Raw genomic sequence first — 20,143 nt, 5'->3', positions numbered from 1 at the left:
GGACGGGGAGGAGGGGATGGGCATATTCACACCTAATGGGTGAGGCACGCACCGTCTGGGGAATGGACACACTTGAAGCTCTGACTCGGGTGGGGCAAAGGCAATATATGTAACCTAAACATTGTACCCCAGTAATATACTGAAATTAAAAAAACAAACAAACGGGATTTTGCTGTGTAGTAGCAAGAGTGATGGTTTAGTATCTGTAGTGGTTTTTGTTTTACTTAAGTCTCATGGGGGTGATTCAGGTTTGTATGCTTGTCTTATACTTAAAGAACAACTTGCCTCAGAGTAAATATCCTAAGATAAATTTATCTCATTGATAAATGTGTTGACATTGTTTCACTATCTTTTAGTATGAATATGCTGCTTTGATTTGAGCCTAAGGCCAATATAATTTTTTTCGTCTTTGTGTATGATTTGCTGCTTCTATAATACCTGAATGTTCATTTGATTCTCTCTTAACACTTGAAGTTCAGTAACTTTGCTTGATTATGTCTTACTTTTGTAATTATTCAGTATTTTGCTCAGACATGCATTTGCTTTCAATTTGCATACCCAAGTCTTTATTTCATAAATGCTTTCCTTTCTTTTTTCTTTCAGGCACACTTTTATGTAGGATCTTCTTTGTCTTCTGCATTTATTATTTCAATTAACAGTATTTATAATTTTCTTCCAACTTCATGCTGTACATTTTCCTCAGGCTATATACTATGTATCTTACCTGGTTTTAATCATGTTTAGTATATAGTGCAGATGACTTCTAGCTATGGTATATTTTTATTTTTCTCTTCTACTTCTTTCTGGTCCTCTGCCAGCCCTCCTTCATCTCTTTCAGTTTATTGCATCTGAGCCCTGATATCTCTTTGTGATTTTTTAAAAAGAATAATCATATTATCTTTATGACTATGGAGAATTATTAATCTGAAATCTGTGTTAATTTGTATAATTACCTTTTCCTCATGAACTTTTTACCTGTGAACCTTTTTTTTTTTTTTTTCCACTTCTGGTTTTGTTTTATTGTTGTTACTCTTGTTTTTGGTCTCTACGCAGGAGTTTTGTGTTGCTTATTTTTGGATTATTATTCATTTTTGTATGGATTCAACTGTTCCTAAGCCATGGTGTGAGGGAGATGAAGAGAAGGTTCTGGGACATGTTTTGGGGATGCAACAATCTTCAAAATAGCTAGAAGATTTGAAATATTCCCAGCACACACACACACACACACACACACACACACACACGTTAAATGTTTCTGGTAATGGAGATCCTAAATATCCTGATTTGATCATTACATAATAAATTGTAGAAACATTACACTGTACCCTATAAATATGTACAATTATCATGTGTCAATGAAAACAAAATAAAACATAAAAAATTAAGTATATTTGGATGAATTTATTTTTGGCCTTTCTTCTGTTAAATCTAAATTGTATTTGTCCCTTCATTGAAGTTCTTCTGGTAAAACAACTATGTTACATCACAACAAATCTGAAAGGAAAATTTTATTAAAGAGGCGAACTCAAACTAAATGGGAGAACAGAATAGTGAAGTTTTACATCAAAAATAAAAGAGGAAAAAACACAGCAACTTAGGACACTGAGGCTAAGGCATTCTGTCCCCTGTCCCTTATGTGGAGACTTGGGTTAAGTCTCCACCAAGTACATTTTTGGTGTAGTGTAAATTGAAGCAATGAATATGGTTGCTTCTTCCTTTGGGAAATGCTGAAAGATAATATTCAATAGGCCTGGTGGTATCAGATTACTGAGAGCCTTTGAAGCTAGTTTTAATAATTTGAAATTTATCCTGAGAGAAATGGGAATCCTGAGGTTTTCTAAATAAAGTCAGTGTATCTTCCATTTGGAATCAGTAGGTAGAGGTGATTAGGAGTGAAAAGTGTGAGCAGTTGGGAGAATATTTATGGTAATATTATAAATGAAACTTGAGAAAGCTGATTTACAGTGTTGACAATAGAAATAAACTAGCCTGGGTAACATAGTGAGACCCTGTCTCTACAAAAACTTTTTTAAAAATTAAAGCGTGGCAGTGCAAGCCTGTCCCAGCTATGGGCGATGCTGAGGTGGGAGGATCTCTTGAGCCCAGGAATTGGAGGTTACAGTGAGCTATGATAGCACCACTGTATTCCAGCCTGGGCAACAGAGTGAGACTCTGTCTCTAGGGAAAAATAAAAAAGAAAGAAAAAGAAAAAGAAGCAAGATTAGGTAGGAAAATAAAAACAGAAAGAGAATACTACTCATTCTCATTGGTTTTATGTATTGGATAGAAGTTCTGGCTTAATAAGAATTCTGAAAATTTCCCAAATTGGATCTTTCAGACACAGTGTCTACCATCTGGGGTATTTCTTTAGAAACATCTGGGTAGTGATTAAATATCGTGGTTCCCATGTAAATGTCTTGCATAGCATATATACAAACTTGGAATAGAATTGCAATCAATTTCAAGGGAGAATGAAATGAAAAATTCTCAGGAATATTTAGGGTTATGAAATTAAATAACTAAAAATCTCATAATTTTTCACTTTAACCAGATGTGGTAGCAATATATGTATATATAATGATACCCAACCATCATGTGTTTTGAGAAAAATTTTCCCCTGAATTGTTGGTTTATATTTTTCTTAACATAAAATTGTCATATTTTTGTTGTTGTTGTTGTGGGGTGAGGGGGTTGTATGTTGTTAAAAATTTGATTCAGTGCTTTGAGTTGGGAGGAGAGGGTCAGGCTTTAGAACTGGTAGGCTGCTTAAATCTCTAACTTGCTCCAACTCTGCACTATTATCCAAATACTGTCACTTGGGTTCCCCAAACAACTTGCAAGAATGTGGGCTATTCAATATTCCAGGATCTAAGCAGAGGTGGGAGCATTACATATTCTCAAATGAAATGATAAATAATCTTTCTCATGAAGTTTATGTGAGAATCTAATTAGATCATGCATTAAAGCCTCTCGAATATGCCTGAGTTCCTCAGCACTCATTTTGTGCCAGTTATTTTTATTGCTACAAAGCCACAAGTATAAAGTTTGGTTGGATTCCTTTCTCATCAAACATTCTTACACATGTGCAGGGAAAGAAATGTACATGAATTTTTGGTGCAGTGGCTTTCACTACCCCTAACAGAGAGCAGGGAGAAATTTCAATTTCAAAGCTTTCAACTTCCATGATGTCAAGACTTCCATAACTATGAGAATCATCCAAGTAAATGTGATTGCTTACATATAGGAGAAAGGAAAGAGAAGGACAGAAGTTTCTAGAAAGAAAGCAATGAAAAACCATGAGAAGAAAAGCTTGGATAATTCATTTATTTAGGTAGCTCCTTCCCCCCCCCAAGAAAAAACAACCAAAACAGGCAAGGAGTCAGCAAAAAAACAACAAAATAAAGAGAGATAGCAGGAGATACACAGGACCATAGAAAGAGATTTCCTGGCAGAATGATTTCCTTCCTCATTCCCTTCCACAAATATTAGTTACCAATCCAGCCAGTATGGTCACTATACTAGGCATTAGGAATACAGCAGTGAACAGAACAGAGTCCTTGTCCTTTTGAAGCTTCCATTGTTGTGAAGAGAAGAAAAAAAGAACACATACAGATATGGAACATATTAGCCAGTATTAAGTCCTAAAAATAAAAATAATGCTGAAGAGTAGAAGCAAAGTGATATTTTAAAGGAGCCATCAGTGAAATTCCTCTCTGGGTGTCATTCGAGCACCCAGAGTAAGTGGGGTAAGGAAGTGAGCCAAGTGAATACATAAGGGCAAATTGGCTCCGGTTCTGAATATAAGCATGACATCTGACTTGAGTTTAAAAACGCTAGATGTGTGGCACTGGAGCCAGATGGCTGTGTATGAATTCCAAGCCCTGGAATAATTTTTAACTTGCTTGACGACTCTGGGTCTCTGTTTCTTCGGGTATACAAAGGGGTTAATTATGATAACTCTATAGAACGTTGCGAAGATTTCACAAAGGTAGTTCAGGTAAACCTCTTAGCACAATTCCTGATACATAATAAATGTTCAATAAATGTTATTTATTGTTTTTGTTATTAGTATTGTTGCATTATCATCATTGTTATTAAGTGAGCCTATTAAAAGCCTCAAAAGGGAAGGAGATGACTGTGTCAGAGGCTGAAGTAATTTAAAGTACGGGGAAGAGTGAGAAACTATTGGATTATATGATAGGTGGTAGTTTCTAACTGGTGAAATAATAATTTCAACAACAAATTAGGGCAATGAGTAACCTAAAACTTTGCTTTTTTAAAAAAAACTACATCAAGAGATATTTTACATCTGATTTTATTTTTAATACTTTTACTTATTTTTTTATAAATTATAACAGTGCAAAAACCAAGTGGGATAATACATGATCTTTGACATAACTTCCATAACACATTTAGTAGTCGTCTTATTTTTTGCAAAAGTGTTAAAAACAGGAATATGTGTGAAGCAATTAACCAAAAATATGTGATTGCTTGCCCTCACATAGTCCTGAAGTTAGAGTACTGAATTCTATTTTAGTTAGATCTGTTTCTCTCATTTTATTTGTTAAACTTTTTATCAAAATAAATTTGATGATATATAGTCACTGTCAGTGAAGTATAAAAATGGCAGTTTCTTTGCAGCCATTGTCGATAAAGAGAATTTTACTTATCGCATTTTTAGTTCAGATTCTAACATTTATTTTATGCCTAAAACTGTATCAGCCAAGAGCAATAAATTTAGAGAATGCATAGTATCACTGAATAATTTAGTAGGCTGAAAGCCTTTTCTCATTTTCATATGAAGGCCAATTAGAAAAAAATTGGAACTCCTTTTTAGCTATGTTGTATGTTATTATAATACTGTCTGGAACCAAGTTGGGCTGTTATGTTGTCCATATAAGTTTTATACAAAATTAAAATGTAAGTAGTTTCAAGTAGGGTCATAATGCTTTTAAATATTTGGGGTCGATGACTTAGGCTTACAGCCAAAGGTGGGCAGTGGGAAGGGGGTTGGGGAGACAGCTCAGAGGAGCAGAGTGATATGAAAGCCCATTAGCTGAAATTACCTTGTAATAGGCTGAAAGAGGTTTTCATACCTGAAGTCATCTGGCCAGCCCATCATGCAGCCTTTAGATGACCACTTGCGAAGTCAGAGGGAGGATGTTGTCAGGCAGAGAAGACTGTTACTGACTTACAGAGGCACCAGCTCCAAATGGAAACTACATGGGGAAATGAATAGTGCCTAGTATTTAGCCAGAGCATGTCAGCATGTTGATCAATAAAGATGTCTTTCATTACAGTACTATTTTTTAGTCTTTGTATTAGTCAGCATACCAAAAGAGAGTCATGTTTGTTATTGCCTTTTCTTTTTAGATTTATATATTAGGGAAAGAGAAAGTATAAGTCTAAGAATAGATATACTTATGTAGACACTGTCTATGTATGAATATGAATGTTTTTGCCAGGTTTCTTCTTTCAAAATGAAAGTAGGTGAATGAACTCACAGTGGTAGTGTCCAAATCCTGCTCCTTCCAACTCCTGACAGATGCCTTCTGTTCAAATCATTCTTGATATTGTTTAAGAGTAAATACCAAAGGTAATGAATTGAAAACAAGTATTTTCTAGGCTGATAGTAAATATGCATATGTATGTGTGCATGTGTGTGTGTATTCATACATACAATGTGTATTTGTGACATACATTTATGAGTCTATGTGAAAAAAAGAAGATGAAAGACTTTAAATAAGAAAATTCTATTTATATAACAAAGTTAGGTGCAACAGCAATGACCTCTTTAAGAAATCTTGTTGCCAATAATGATGATGCTTTCAAGATGCTTGGAAAGTAAAAAAAAAAAAGGAATAACACTGAAGCCTGGGGTGGACAAATAGGAAGAGGGATATTTTCATTTTCAGACAAATATGCTTTCCTCCTTTCTAAGTAAGCTCATAAGTTGAATTCCTCAGAAATCAGATAATTGTACATATTATTTCATGCTGCCATGGACATGCTTGTAACCTTTATTCACCATTAAAATACTCATTAATAAGAGAAGCCTATGGACGCAAAATAGAAACACAACACATTTTCTCATTTCAAATGAATATCAGAATTATTCATCTAACAGGATGCAGTGATGCTACAGAAACTTACATTGAAGAGAACTTTTGAATTGTTACAACCCCATTAGGTGATGTGTGAGACAGAGGAGGCATTGTAAGATCAAGAAAGCTTAGTGTAATGAGTATTGATCATCATATCTGGACACCCTTGATATTCTTTGAGAATCTCTCTTGAGAAACAATAAAATAAAAATCTGTGTTACTTTAGTTGGGTAAACTTTTCTAGTTTTTCACTTGAGGCATTGCCACTGCAATGCAGGTACCTTTGTAAGATAATTTATAATGATTGATTTCACAAGATTGATGTCCAACATCAAGTATATTACACCTGTAATTGCTTCTGCATGCAGCAAACCATATTGTCTTGTAGACAAGATGAGATTCATTTGGAAATAGCCCACTATTTCATCATTAATATATAGTATATCTTCGGCCACAGACTTTCCATATTAAAGCACTTAAACCTTTACTGAAAATTCCTTATGTAAAACCTACATACCCACAGCAAAGATAAAATAAAAACCGCAAAATTTATTTGATCTTCAACAGCTTAACTTTATTATGTTAGTTTGCTTCTCCATCTTCTCCCCCAACTGAATTCTTGTAAGCCATCAACCTCATCTTTTACTTTTTATTGACATCCTTAGTAGTTGATAGCAACCCAAAGCATTTTTAAAATTTATAGTCATGCTTTTCCCTATAACAATGCTGCTAAATGGACCTGCTAAATTCTTTAATTCAAAGGAATGGATGCTCAACTGCTGTACTTTCTACATGGATTGAATGCTGAGAATATTTGAGTCTAGTAGAAAATATTAATTATAGGTCTGATTTTATAGCAGCTTATTGAAACTTAAGCCAGAAAATCTATTACTTGAATGCCTTGTTTGAATAGGCCTAGAATCTGAGAAATGTCTACACAATGCAAATTTGTTATTTTTCACGTGTTACAATAAACAATAGGAAATGAATACAGAATTAGAAATGTAATGAAAAAATAATAAGCATAAATTTTGAGATCTTAAAAATATTTTCATAACACAAAAAAGAGTTCATCTCTTGCTCCATGATTTTCTACCTTTTTCCTTAGTATGTTTCCTTGCGAAAATCCCAGACACACAGAAATTGATGGTGTTACCATATTAGTTAGTATTTTTGGATATGAGCTTTAATTTGTCAGAAAAGTAACTTCAGGAACATTGCCTTCTGAGATTTAACAACTATTTTCAGTGTTATGTCAATTTTTCTTTTATGTCCTCTTTTATCTGAATATAGAAGTGTATGGTTTTTTGAGTTGCTTCTGGTTGCAGATTTGAGCAAATATCCAATTAATTATTAGTGGAGGTGGGACCAACTTTAAGAAAACCTACTATATGCAAAAATAAACTTACTTAAAATGTCTAAGAAAGGTTAGCATTTATAGTGTAATAGGATTTTTAACTTTATAAAATGATTCACCCTAAACTTTCATTAAAATATGATGATTTATTAAATGTGCTTGAAAGATGACACAACATGCAAAATTAAAAAAAAAAAAAACTAAAGATAGAAAGTACCAATATATACTCATTCGTTTTTATAAACTATCTATAACCAAATGTGTACTTTTCAAGTAAGGGGACTTAATTGTTAATTTTTAATAGATGAGTGGAAGCAAGTACTAAAGTTACATTGAAATGTTTTTTTCCACCCCATCGTGTGATTGTTTAGGCAGAGACATCCTTTTCTGTGTATCTAACTTTTCATATTTTGTTTATACATTTTAAATACCCAAACCAATACACATGTACAATGTTTGAAATTTAATAGACAGAGAAAATGTAAAAAGCTATTTTACTTTAACATGGTTTTATTTTTCAATAGCATATTGCTGTGTGCCTAATGTGTGTGTGTGTTGTGACTTTTTGTTCTTCTCAGTCAATAATTTTAGGCTCTTTAGTATCAGTGTCTATGACAATGTGATTTCATATTCTTTCTTTCACAAAGGCAGAATTTTTTCCTACTCATCTGGTGTTGCTTTCTGTTTCAAAGTTTATACTCATTCAACTCCGTCTCGGTGCCTTATTTTGCAGCTCTAGCAACATTCACTCACATTACTCTGTAGTTGTCCAAGTGGATTCTGCACTTCATGCTTTTCTTTATTTAAAGCATTTTTCCTCTTGGGAATGCCCTCAACAAATTTTTCATCTGGCTACTCCACCTCATTTCTTCAGATTCATCTTGAGCATCTTAAATATTCAGATCTGTATGTTCCCCATTAAACTTCCAGCTTCTGTGGTACAGATTCCATAAAATATTTATTTGTGTATTTCTAGGGCCTATAATAGTGCCTAACACAGAGTGGGATACCCAATAAGTGGTATCATAAAGTTGTTGTGGTTTTAAATTCACAATCCTTTTCTTAAAGGTGATACTGAGTTAACATTCAGCTTTTCTATATTAGCAATGTGGATTAATTGCTAATCAGAGGGCACACAGTTCTTTAAAAATCAAAGTTTTCTTGAAAAAAAATATTTGGATTCTTTGGATAGTCCATCTTTTGTTGTATATTTATGTTTCCATACAAGCATGAGATAAGCTACTTTGGTTGAAGTTCTGAGAGTCTTTGTCTCATTAGAAATTCGGAGTATAGCTTCCCGTTCATACCTTCACTAGTTAAGTCCTACATTTTTTTTTTTTTTGAAATGAGAATGGAATTTAATCATTTCACTACAAAAAAAAAATCAACCACACACAAAAGAAGACAGTAACACAAGAAATGAGGTACAAAAAAGCTGTAAGGGATACAGAAAATCACTAGCAAAATGGGTCAAAAGACAGTCCCTCCTTATCAGTCAACCTTAACAAGGAAGGAAATTCTGACATATTCTACAACATGGATGAAACTTGAGGACATTATTTTTTGTTTGTTTGTTTGTTTTCTTTCTTTTTTTTTTTTTTTATTATTTCAGCTCTCGTTGTCCTACATTTTTTGGTTCAACTTTTCCTGGAACCAAAAACGGTGCAGTAACTTAGCTCAAAATATGAGCTTAACTATTTTCCAGATCTTTCATTGATTTGTTTGTCTATCCATATCCAACTAATGGCAAATTTTTTAAAAGAAATCATGAAATCATTGCATTATTTTTAATTTTTTTTGCAACTTAAAAAATAACTATGCAATTTTTTAAACATGCACAAAACTAGAATAGTACAGCTAACTTCTGTGTGTCTATCACCCAAATGTAACAGTTATCAAGATTTTGCCATATTAGTTTCATTTGTCCTTTTGCTTGTTTTATTCTTTGCTAAAGTGTTTTAAAATAAATGTCAGACTTCATGACATTTCACCCATGAATTCTTCAGTATGCATCTGTGTGGATATTTTCTTACATAAACACAATGCCATTATCAAGCATAAAAAAGTAGTTTCTTAATATGTAATTCATGCTCACATTTTTATAAATTTTTTAAAAAAGCAACATGTTTTGTAGTTTGTTCACACTTTACTTTTGACTGTCATGTCTCTTAAGAAATTTTGGCCAAGAACTGATGCCCTCTCTCTTTTTTTTCATGCCATTGACTTCATAGAAGCTTAATCAGTTCCCTTATTGAATGTCTTCCATTTGGATTTGCCCTGTTAATATCCTTTTAATGTGGCTTAATTCACTGTTCTATTTATTATTGAATGTCTTCCATTTAGATTTGCCCTGTTAACATCCTTTTAATGTGGATTAATTCATTGTTCTATTTATTATATTTCCTGTATATAAATAGAAATTGGTGATAGAGTCTTGATTATATTTGAGTTTACTTTTTTTTTTCTTGGTCAAGAATGCTTCAAAAATGGTGCTTTGTATTTCATGTTGCCTCACATAAAGAGGAAAGTGATATCCGATTGTCTCACTTTCAGTAAGCTAAATCAGAAGATCCAGATGATAATTGACCTAATCATTATGAAGTTCACTGTCAATTTTTCAGTAAAATTTTTTATCCACTGATAATTGCCTGAATCAATTATTTTGTGAGAGGTTGAAAATGGCATTTTCTAGTTTTATTATACTTTTCACATAATACAAAAACAAACAGAAAATCTCTCATTCTCTTGGGCTATTTGGTTACTAAGAAATACAATTTATAAAGGAAACATATGATAAATGTTTAAACCTCTCATTTTGTCAATTTTCTGAATAAGGGGTTGATGTCCTAGTTGCTTCCTATTGTGTCCTGGGTGGTTTTGTTTTCTGTTTTATCTTCCCCACCTCATTATGTTTTTCAGTAACATTATGTACACATGAATTTTTATATATTCAATATGTTACAATCAATTGCATTCATTATTCTTTTTCACATGTAAATGTTCTCAAATTTGCCAGGAGTCTCCCTCTTTGTTCCTGTGTCCCTTTGACAGAATTCATTTATCTTTGGTGGTTTTCTTGAGTTCTGTTACAACTAGATATTCCAAGTTAATCTTGCATATTTTCCACCCCAGATATGGAATCATTTATTACCCTAAGGAGATCTGGTTTTGTAGGATATTTAAAGACTACTCTAGGCAATAGATATGCTCTCTGCTATTGAGTTGCCACTGCTTCAAGGAATTACCAAGAAATAACTATTTTTGAAAAAGAGAAAAATATCCAGAGTTTATACTTATATTTCCAATTCAAATTTGTATTGTTTTATTCAAGATATGGATTTTACCATTGTATTTTTTATCTTAAGCTGAATTTTGTTTCTTAAAATTACTTATTTGCATTAATTTATAATATAGTTTCAAAATGATAATGTCAGTATAACCAGTCTTAAGCTAGACTACTAATTGAAGTCCAAGATTTCTTTGTAGTTCTAGCTGCCCTTAGAATCGGGGAAGGATACCAATTGGATATCAGACTGAGACGGGGGGTGGGGGGAGGTGATGGGTGTATGCCTACATGATGAGTGCGTTGCGCACCTTCTGGGGAATGGTCATGCTTGAAGGTGCTGACTCGGGGAGGTGGGGGGTGGGGGGAGGGGATGGAGGTATGACTACATGGTGAGTGCCAGGCGCACTGTCTGGAGAATGGACGCGCTTGAGGCTCTGACTCAGGGGGATGGGAGGGACATGGACAATATATATAACCTGAGCTTTTGTACCCCCATGAAGAGCTGAAAAAAAAAAAAAAGAATATATTCCACTATTTGATATAGTCAAGATACTGTGTTCTAAAGTTGCTTTAAAATTCTTATCTGTGTGTGGTTTATATCAGTAACTTGATATACAGCTAAGTTCTTTTTTTCGTCTGTTTTTAACTTGTAGATATTGCTTTCTATTTTCATTAGATTTTATTTTAGGTGTTTTAAAATAAGAATGCAAAAACTATACATTAATCATAAGTTATATTAAAAGAAATCTTGCTTCTTTACTTATCCCCTCTATCCTATTTCCTCTTACTTTCTATAGGTAACTATTTTTATTAATTTTGGTTCATGCTTTTAGTGTTTCTTTTTGTAACACTAAACATATATGGCTTTATATGCATATTATCATATAAGTTCTTGCTTGCAACTAAGATAACATATTTCATTTACTGTTCTATGTCTTGCTTTTTCAATTATTAAATAACAATATATACTGGAGAACCCTCCATATCATCTTGGTTTGTATATATTTAGACATAGCATTACTAAGTCAAATGGTAAATTATAATTATTCTTCTAAATATTGCCAAATTCCCCTCAGAAGTTGAAATGTTTTATATTCCCAAGAACAATGTCTTCACAGTATAATGCATACTACAATGTAGAGAATTACTTGAATGACATGAAGGGACTTATTCAAGCTTTCTTTTGTGGAACTTTTATTAATTTTAATGCAGTAGTATCAAAATTTCTATCATTTTATGTGGTCTGAGTCTTCTGGCAACTAACTAGTTTCCCTTCTGGTTGAAAAGGCAGATTTTAATTCTGAAGCAACTTCCCAGGGACTTGATTTGAATAGCATTTGGTTATTTCAGAAGTTGATGTCCAAGAATTAGTCTTATTTATTCAGTGGTCAGTTCAAGTCCCTCTTTATTTTGCAGCTTCCATTCACTTGGCTGTCTGAACAAAACCTCTTCCTTTATTTGAAAAGGTTTTATTGTGGGTTGTATGTGATGAATGGTTTTGCCCTCCCTGTTGTTTCTAAGGCATTAAACAAAGGTTGATATTGAATTCCTATTCCTTGAAATAAAACTCTATTTATTTTTTCATCACTCTGCTAAGAAGCAAAGATTTTATGAATGACCCTAAAGGGAAAATATTAATTTCCCTCCTAGCTTCCTTTTAATTCCACCTTTCAATTTCTCTAGCATCTCTTGCTGCAAAAGTACATTCTGAGTCTGACATATTATAAGTAGATGATAGATCATTTCGAGGATGTATTTCTTGATAAGCTTTAGACAGGAAAATACTTTTATAGGAAACAAGAGGAAGATACTCTAGTCGATTGAACCTGATCTCATTTTGTATCAGAGGACTTTATTTTAGCTTTGTTTTCTGATATTTCTTTGTGTTGTACCTGTTACAAGGAAGGGGAGGCGGGAAGCAATGAATGATTTTCCTTCCCTCTCTATAAAACTCTTATCTTGTGGCAAATGTGTTTCTTAAGGAGAAAGAAGAAAATCGCCATTTATTTTCAGAGATGATAAGACAGAGCCTTAAGTTTGTTTTGTGCTCACAGCCTCATTAGGGACAGGCAGTAAACCCAGAGAGGAGCACAGGAAGATGCTGATAAAAAGATATGCCATGAGTCCAAGATGAGTTCTGACCCCACCTCTATTCATAGACAAGATAAATGAGTTTACCATGTGTTTCACAATTATCTTGATATCTTTGATATCAAGGACTAATCCTAGAAAGAATTGTTGATCATTAAAACATGAAAGTAAGATAAATCTTTCTTCACTAACTGAAGAAACATGGTGTTTGAGAAGACTAAATCTCATTGGTTTCTTATTCACATATGGCTTTGTTTTGTATAATATTTATTTTTTATAAATTGACCACATGCCCTTTTGAAGCACAACTGAGAAACTCATTGATGTATACCTCTGTTAAGCAATTGGGCAGAGTTTACATTTCTTTAATTGAAATATAAATATTGAGAATATCTATCCAGGGAATGAGCTAACAATCAATGATTAATATAAAATAGGAAATTATGGGTGGGCACGGTGGCTCACGCCTGTAATCCTAGTACTCTGGGAGGCTGAGGCGGGGGGATCACTCGAGGTCAGGAGTTCGAGACCACCCTGAGCAAGAGCGAGACCCCTGTCTCTACTAAAAATAGAAAGAAATTATCTGGCCAACTAAAAATATATACAGAAAAAATTAACTGGGCATGGTGGCGCATGCCTGTAGTCCCAGCTACTCGGGAGGCTGAGGCAGTAGGATAGCTTGAGCCCAGGAGTTTGAGGTTGCTGTGAGCTAGGCTAATGCCACGGCACTCTAGCCCAGGCAACAGAGTGAGACTCTGTCTCAAAAAAAAAAAAAAAGGGAAATTATTTAACAACACATGATATTATACATTAAAATACAATTGTATAGCATGAAAACCTCTATGTATTAGGAAGAAATTGGCTTTTGAAAAGATTTATTTATAACTTATAGTAATGTGCTCTTTTTGGGCCATTTCTTGTTATTTCACACTTTGTATATAAAATTTGTTTATATATTCCTTGGCTGATATTAGTATTTAATACATTTTTGTTAATAATGAATATATTTCATTTCATTGTTTGAATTGTTGAAACCACAATATATGCGTTAAACAAACACTAAAAACTAGAAGTATTGATCATTGAACAGCTGTATATATATCAAAACCGACTTCTCCAAAAGTAGCTTTCTAAGGCTTTCAGTATTTTTCCACATCAACTACATTAGTCAGTTGACCTTGCCTATAAGATTGGTCACTTTGATTTTATACAGAATATTTTTAGCATCAGAAAGATACTCACTCCCTTCCAGCACGGTTAACAGGTAACAAAACTACTGGTTGTTAGGTTAAAGCCTCTTGCAACACAAGGAGATCTTACACCAAATTAAACTACCTAATGTTTTTCACTACATCTTGAAAAATTAGTATTCCTACTGATGAAAACCTAATCTTCAATTTGCCACTTTTATCATTTAGTTTGTTTCCTGGAAAGTCTATTTCAAGATGCACAGTTTTGATTAATTAATTAGTTTGTATTTTATGAAAAATTTATATTTAGTCGTTATTGGAGTTTTAGTTTATATCCTATAATTTTTTGTAAATTATTCCAAATAATTCTCACCTTTATTGTGTTTTGTGAATTTTAAATAGCTTAGCCATTTTCCTTTATTGATCACCTATTGTTGAATATTTTACATCAGATAAATACAAGTTTTGCAAGAATAAGTTCTGGAGTTTTCATTCTTTCCCTATTATTTCACCTATTAAATTGATTAAAAATTGGAGTTCTTTTGTAGGTTTGAATAAACTCATCTACAGAATTATCTAGGACCATCCTATTGAGAAAGTGGAAAGGATGAGAAGGTAGACTTCTTTTGATAAACATCTCCCTCACTACCTCCATCCCTCAGCCTCTGGTAACCACCTTTCTACTTGCTGTTACTATGAGTTTGAATTTTTTATATTCCATCTATAACTGAGATCATCCAGAATTTATCTTTCTGTGCCTGACTTATTTCACTTAACATCATGTCATTTGGGTTCATCCTTATTGTCACAAATATCAAGATTTTCTTCTTTTTGAAAGCTGAATAGTATCCACTTTGTATATATATACATATACCACCTTTTCTTTATTCATTCATCAATTAATGGACACTGAGGTTGCTTCCATATCATGGCTGTTGAATAGTGCTGCAGTGAACATGAGAATGCAAATATCTCTTCAGCATATTTATTTCTTACCCTTTGGATATAACAACATATATACTTCAAAATTGCAAAGAGAGTAGAATTTAAGTATTCCTACTAGAAAAGAAAGCATATGTGAGGTAATGCATATGTTAATTAACTTGATTTAATCATTCCACAGTATATACATGTATCAAAACATGTTGTACACCATAACATATAGAATTTTTATTTTTGAATTTAAACAAATCAAACTAAATATTTTTAAAAGATAGGCTTTCTTTTCTGATGTTTTTGTTTTTATTTTTCAGAATGCTAACAATTTTTCCCTCAGGTTATTGTTATTTTTGTCTTTCTACTCTTTCTTAAGTTAATTTTGACAATCTGTATTCTTATAGAAATTAATTTATTTATCCACATTTTAAATGTATAATTATAAAATTATAAAAGAATTTCTTATACACTTAAAAATGTTCTTATATATTTGTTATATCTCTTCTCTTTTTAAATTTTTTAAAATTTTCTTTTCTGTTTCTTTATAAGACTCGATAGTGGATCATCTATTTTATCAATATTTGCAATGTACTTGGAGTTGAGTATTTAAATCAATTCTATTCCTTTTTTCTGCTTTTGAAGACATTTATTATTCCATTACCTGCATTTGAATATGAGATTTTATTCTTTTATTCATTATTGGGTTTGAGTCTTTTTTCACTTTCTTCTCCATTTTTGGAAATTTTCTTTTTCTCTTGCTCCCTTCTTGTCTTTCTTTATATTTTTCTCCCTTTTAAATATACCTTTCTTGCCATGATTAAGCACATAGAACCAGATCTGTCTTATCATCATAAAAAACTATAAAACTGGACAAAGTAAGTAAACAACTATTTTCAGACATCAGACAACAGGAGTCAGTCCTGAGAGAAAAGAGAAGGACATGGGGCATGTCCTCTGCTAGTCCCACTTTACTACATGGGATGGGCAACTGTCCCGCTCACAGCACAGAAGTGGAAGCCCAGCCAGAGCATGTAGACTCGCTGCGCTCAGGACAGAATGACCATAGCTGGGGCAGGGTGAGGCAGCTAAAATTTGAGAGGCAGAAGAGAGGGAGCTACACAGGAAAAGAGCTCCAGAAACCGCAGGAATCCCCTTAGTCGATAAATAGACTAATCAGTCATTCATTAATTCAATTATTTCCTCAGAAAATAGGTATTGGATTTACCAGAATGATAAATTTCTGTTCTCTTATTCATCAATTTCTGATTTTATCACCATCAGTTATTGCTCCTACTTTCCTTAAATTTATTATTCTATTTATGATATCTAGGAGTTAATATGACTTTTTTTCTCTTATTATCTGAGATAATATGAATAATTGGATTGTCAAATCAGACTTCCCAAAATCAAAGATCTTTCTCAGGATCAAGCTCTGCTAACGGTTTCAAGGATGCAGGGACTCCAGAAAGGGCTCAGGTAAAGTAGGAAAAGGTCCGAGACATTGAGAGTGATTTCTCTCAATGAGATACTTTCTTCCCACATCGAAATGCACTTTCTAGCCTGGAATAATAGATGAGAGCTCTAAAAAGAGTTCCAAGTTATTAATACTTCACATAACAGTCAGAGCATTGAAGTTAGGTATAAATCCCTATTTTATATCCAGAGAATTATGTAGCTTATGCGCCATTTTTCAGTGAGCCTTCCCTCATATTCCTATAGATTTTTTTTTTTTAATTTTAAGTAACCTGTTAGCTAATGATATTCTCCTAAGGGAATGCTGTAGATAAGGTTTCTTCCTCCCTGCAAATATCTTTAGTCTGTTTACCAAGAAGTCTAGTTGACAAGGAGATTAACCAAGTCACCTCTTTCCCCCTCTCGACGTGTCCCTCTGCTAAAGGAAGTGAATGACCCACAAGCTGGCTGCTTTCCTTCCTCCCCACTCTCCATCTTGTGTGGTAATAAAATAACTGAACAGTATTCATTTTTTTTCTGAGGAAAACTTTAGCCATATATTTTTACATATATTCATAATAATTATAACAATTAACAATTAAAATCATTATAATTTATCACTATTCTATTTTCTAAATGTTATGTTATAGTTTGATTTTTTCTCTAAGACTTATTAAACTATATTTTATATTTTATTTTCAGTGTCATTTTATCATATCGTTAGTAGAGAATATGGACTATACTACCTTTACATTATAAATTTTACTGGAGATTCTTTGTGACTTTGTATGTTAGTAATTTTCATAAATAATTTGTAGGTGTTCTTTTAAAGAGATATTCTCTGTAGGTTACAGAGTTCAATATGTAGGGTGATATTAACTTTCTTAAAATAACTTTCAGATTCTCTACCTCTATCTCATTAGCTTTTAACTCTGGCTGCACACTACAGTTTCCTAGGAGGCTTGTATAAAGCGGTAATGCCTGGGACCCACCCTAAACCAAATGAAACCGAATCCATGAAGGAGGGGCCAGGCATCTGCACATTCAGAGCTCCCCAAAGTAATATTGATACACTCTGAGGTTTTATAATCACTGCTCCACATCCTTTTTTGTGTTAGTCTTTTTTTTCTTCCAGCCCTAAACAGGCAAACAAGCATTGAAATCTCCCACTAATTTTATGTTACAGTTAATTTTTTCTTCCCTGTCAAATTTTTCCTTAAATGTTTGAGCACAGTTTTATGACTTAAATTATATCTTTGTCTTAATCAGTCTTAGTCAGTTTGGACTACTGTAATACGTTACCATAGACTGCGTGGTTTATGCGACAAATATTTATTTCTCACAATTCTGGAGGCTGGAGGTTCGAGATCATGGTGCAACTGGGCAGATTCTGGTGAGGGCCCTTTGCCATGTTGTCTCTTTGTATCCTCACATGACAAAAAGAGAGCAAGAAAGCTCTCTGGGGTCTCTTTTATAAGGGCACCAGTCCCATGCAGGAGGGATCTACTTGCATGAACTAACCACCTCCCAAATGTCTTACCTCTTAATACTATCATATTGGGTATTAGGATTTCAACATATATATTGTGGAGGGGACATAAACATTTAATCCATAACAACTGTTATTTAGAGAAATCTTAAATAAAAAATATTCAAATTTTTAATTGATTTAATGTTTTATCTTTAATCATTTATTTTCAGAAAAATATTTCAAATTCTCCTTTGAATTGCACTGTATGCTTTATATTTTTTCTTTTAAGCTTTCTAAATTATTTCTCCTTTATATATACTTCCTAGAAATAATATTTAGATGGATTTAATTTTTTAATCCTACCATCTCATTTTTTCTTATGATTTTTTAAAATTTATATTGATTGTTCTATTAGATATGGTTTTTTCCTACCTCAACTAATTTACTTTATGTTTTATTCTTGGGTTGCTGTGTTCTTCAGTGGTTTTCTATCTTTTGGTGCTTGAATTCTGTAATTATTTATTTCACTCTCTATTAATTTGAAAAGGAGAAATTCTAATAACAGGCAAGGTAATTGTTAACTTTTAAGCGTGCATAAACTATTTCTGGCAATTGTAGGCTATGTAATTTGGGCAAAACTGCTTACAGAAAACACCTAAGAAAGATAGAAGATGGACCAAATTTTAATAAAGTGAAATGAAGAATCTGAACAGCTATTAAAGCAGTGAAGATTTGCAATGTCTGGGTCTGCTTTTCTCCTTAGGGCACCTACTGATCCTAGAAGAGAGTTTTTAAGAGAATTAAGGATGCAGGAAGACAAAAATTAGAGTTGAGTTTTTCTCAAGAAGTGAGCTGCTTCAGTAATATATATATCAGACAGACATATGTAAGGAAGAAATAGACTAGGTCTCAGAAACTAAGGATCATCAGCTTTATCTCAATAGTAGTAATGACTTGTGGATCCTTCCTTCTTTCCTTCCTTCCTTCCTTCCTTCCTTCCTTCCTTCCTTCCTTCCTCCCTCCCTCCCTCCCTCCCTCTCTCCTTCCTTCCTTCCTTCCTTCCTTCCTTCCTTCCTTCCTTCCTTCCTTCCTTCCTTCCTTCCTTCCTTCCTTCCTTCTTTCCTTCCTTCCTTCCTTCCTTTTTTTTAGAGACAGGATCTCACTCTCGGCCTAGAGTATGGTGGAGCGATCATAGCTCACTGCAACCTTGAACTTCTGGGGTCAAGTGATCCTCCTACCTCTGCATCCCAGGTAGCTGGAAGGTATGTGCCACCATACCTGGATAATTTTTAAAATTTTTGTAGAGATGAGTTCTCACTGTGTTGCCCAGGCTTGTCTTGAACTCCTCGTTTCAGGCAATCCTACCACCTCAGCCTTCCAAAATGCTGGGATTTTAGGCATGAGCCACCACTCCTGGCCACTTGGGGAATTTTATTATAATTCTCTCTATACTTTAAATTTCCCAAAACAGTACTATTATTATTGACATAACTTCATATATTTAACATTTTTTAAAAATTATTCAAATTTATCCTTATTGCTTTATATTAATTCTTGTACCTCCAAGTTTCCAGCAGAGATCATTTTTTCTTCACTCTGAAGTACATTTTCTTTGTTGCAGGTTTACTGATGACTAAGTCTAACAATTTTAGAGTCTCTGAAAATATCATACTCATTTTTATAGGGTGTGTTTGCTCGGCACAGCCTTCTAGATTGGCAGCTATTTTCTATCAGCTACTTTGAGAATATCATCTCATTATAACCTGCCTTCTACTGTTCCTTCTGAGAAGTTAGCTGATAGGCTTATTATTTCTTCTTTTTAGGTATTACATCTTTTTCTGGTCTTTTTAAGATTTTTCCTTATACTTTGGCTTTTAGGCAGTCTTACTATGGTCTGCTCAGGTTTTCATTTATTTGTATTCATCTTGCTTAAGATTTTTAGTTCTTCTTGACTCCGGGTTTTAATATCTTTCACATGTTTAGTTAAATAAACAGCTGTTATTTCTTCAAATATTGGCCTTTCCATTCTTTCTATGCCCTCATTCTGGGATTTTAGCTATATATATGTTATATCTTTTTACCATGATCTATATGTCTCGTGTTTTTCTCTGTGTTTTTAATTTGTGTGTGTGTGTGTGTGTGTGTGTGTGTGTGTGTGTGTGTCTTCATGCTTCATTCTGGCTACTTCCAATCATGTGTTTAATACTTTATATAAAGTTATAGATATAGATGTGGTTTCATCCGATGTTATTATTT

Source organism: Lemur catta, chromosome 4 (genome assembly GCF_020740605.2).
Source record: "Lemur catta isolate mLemCat1 chromosome 4, mLemCat1.pri, whole genome shotgun sequence".
NCBI classification, from domain to species: domain Eukaryota; kingdom Metazoa; phylum Chordata; class Mammalia; order Primates; family Lemuridae; genus Lemur; species Lemur catta.
This window is presented reverse-complemented; position numbering follows the sequence as displayed.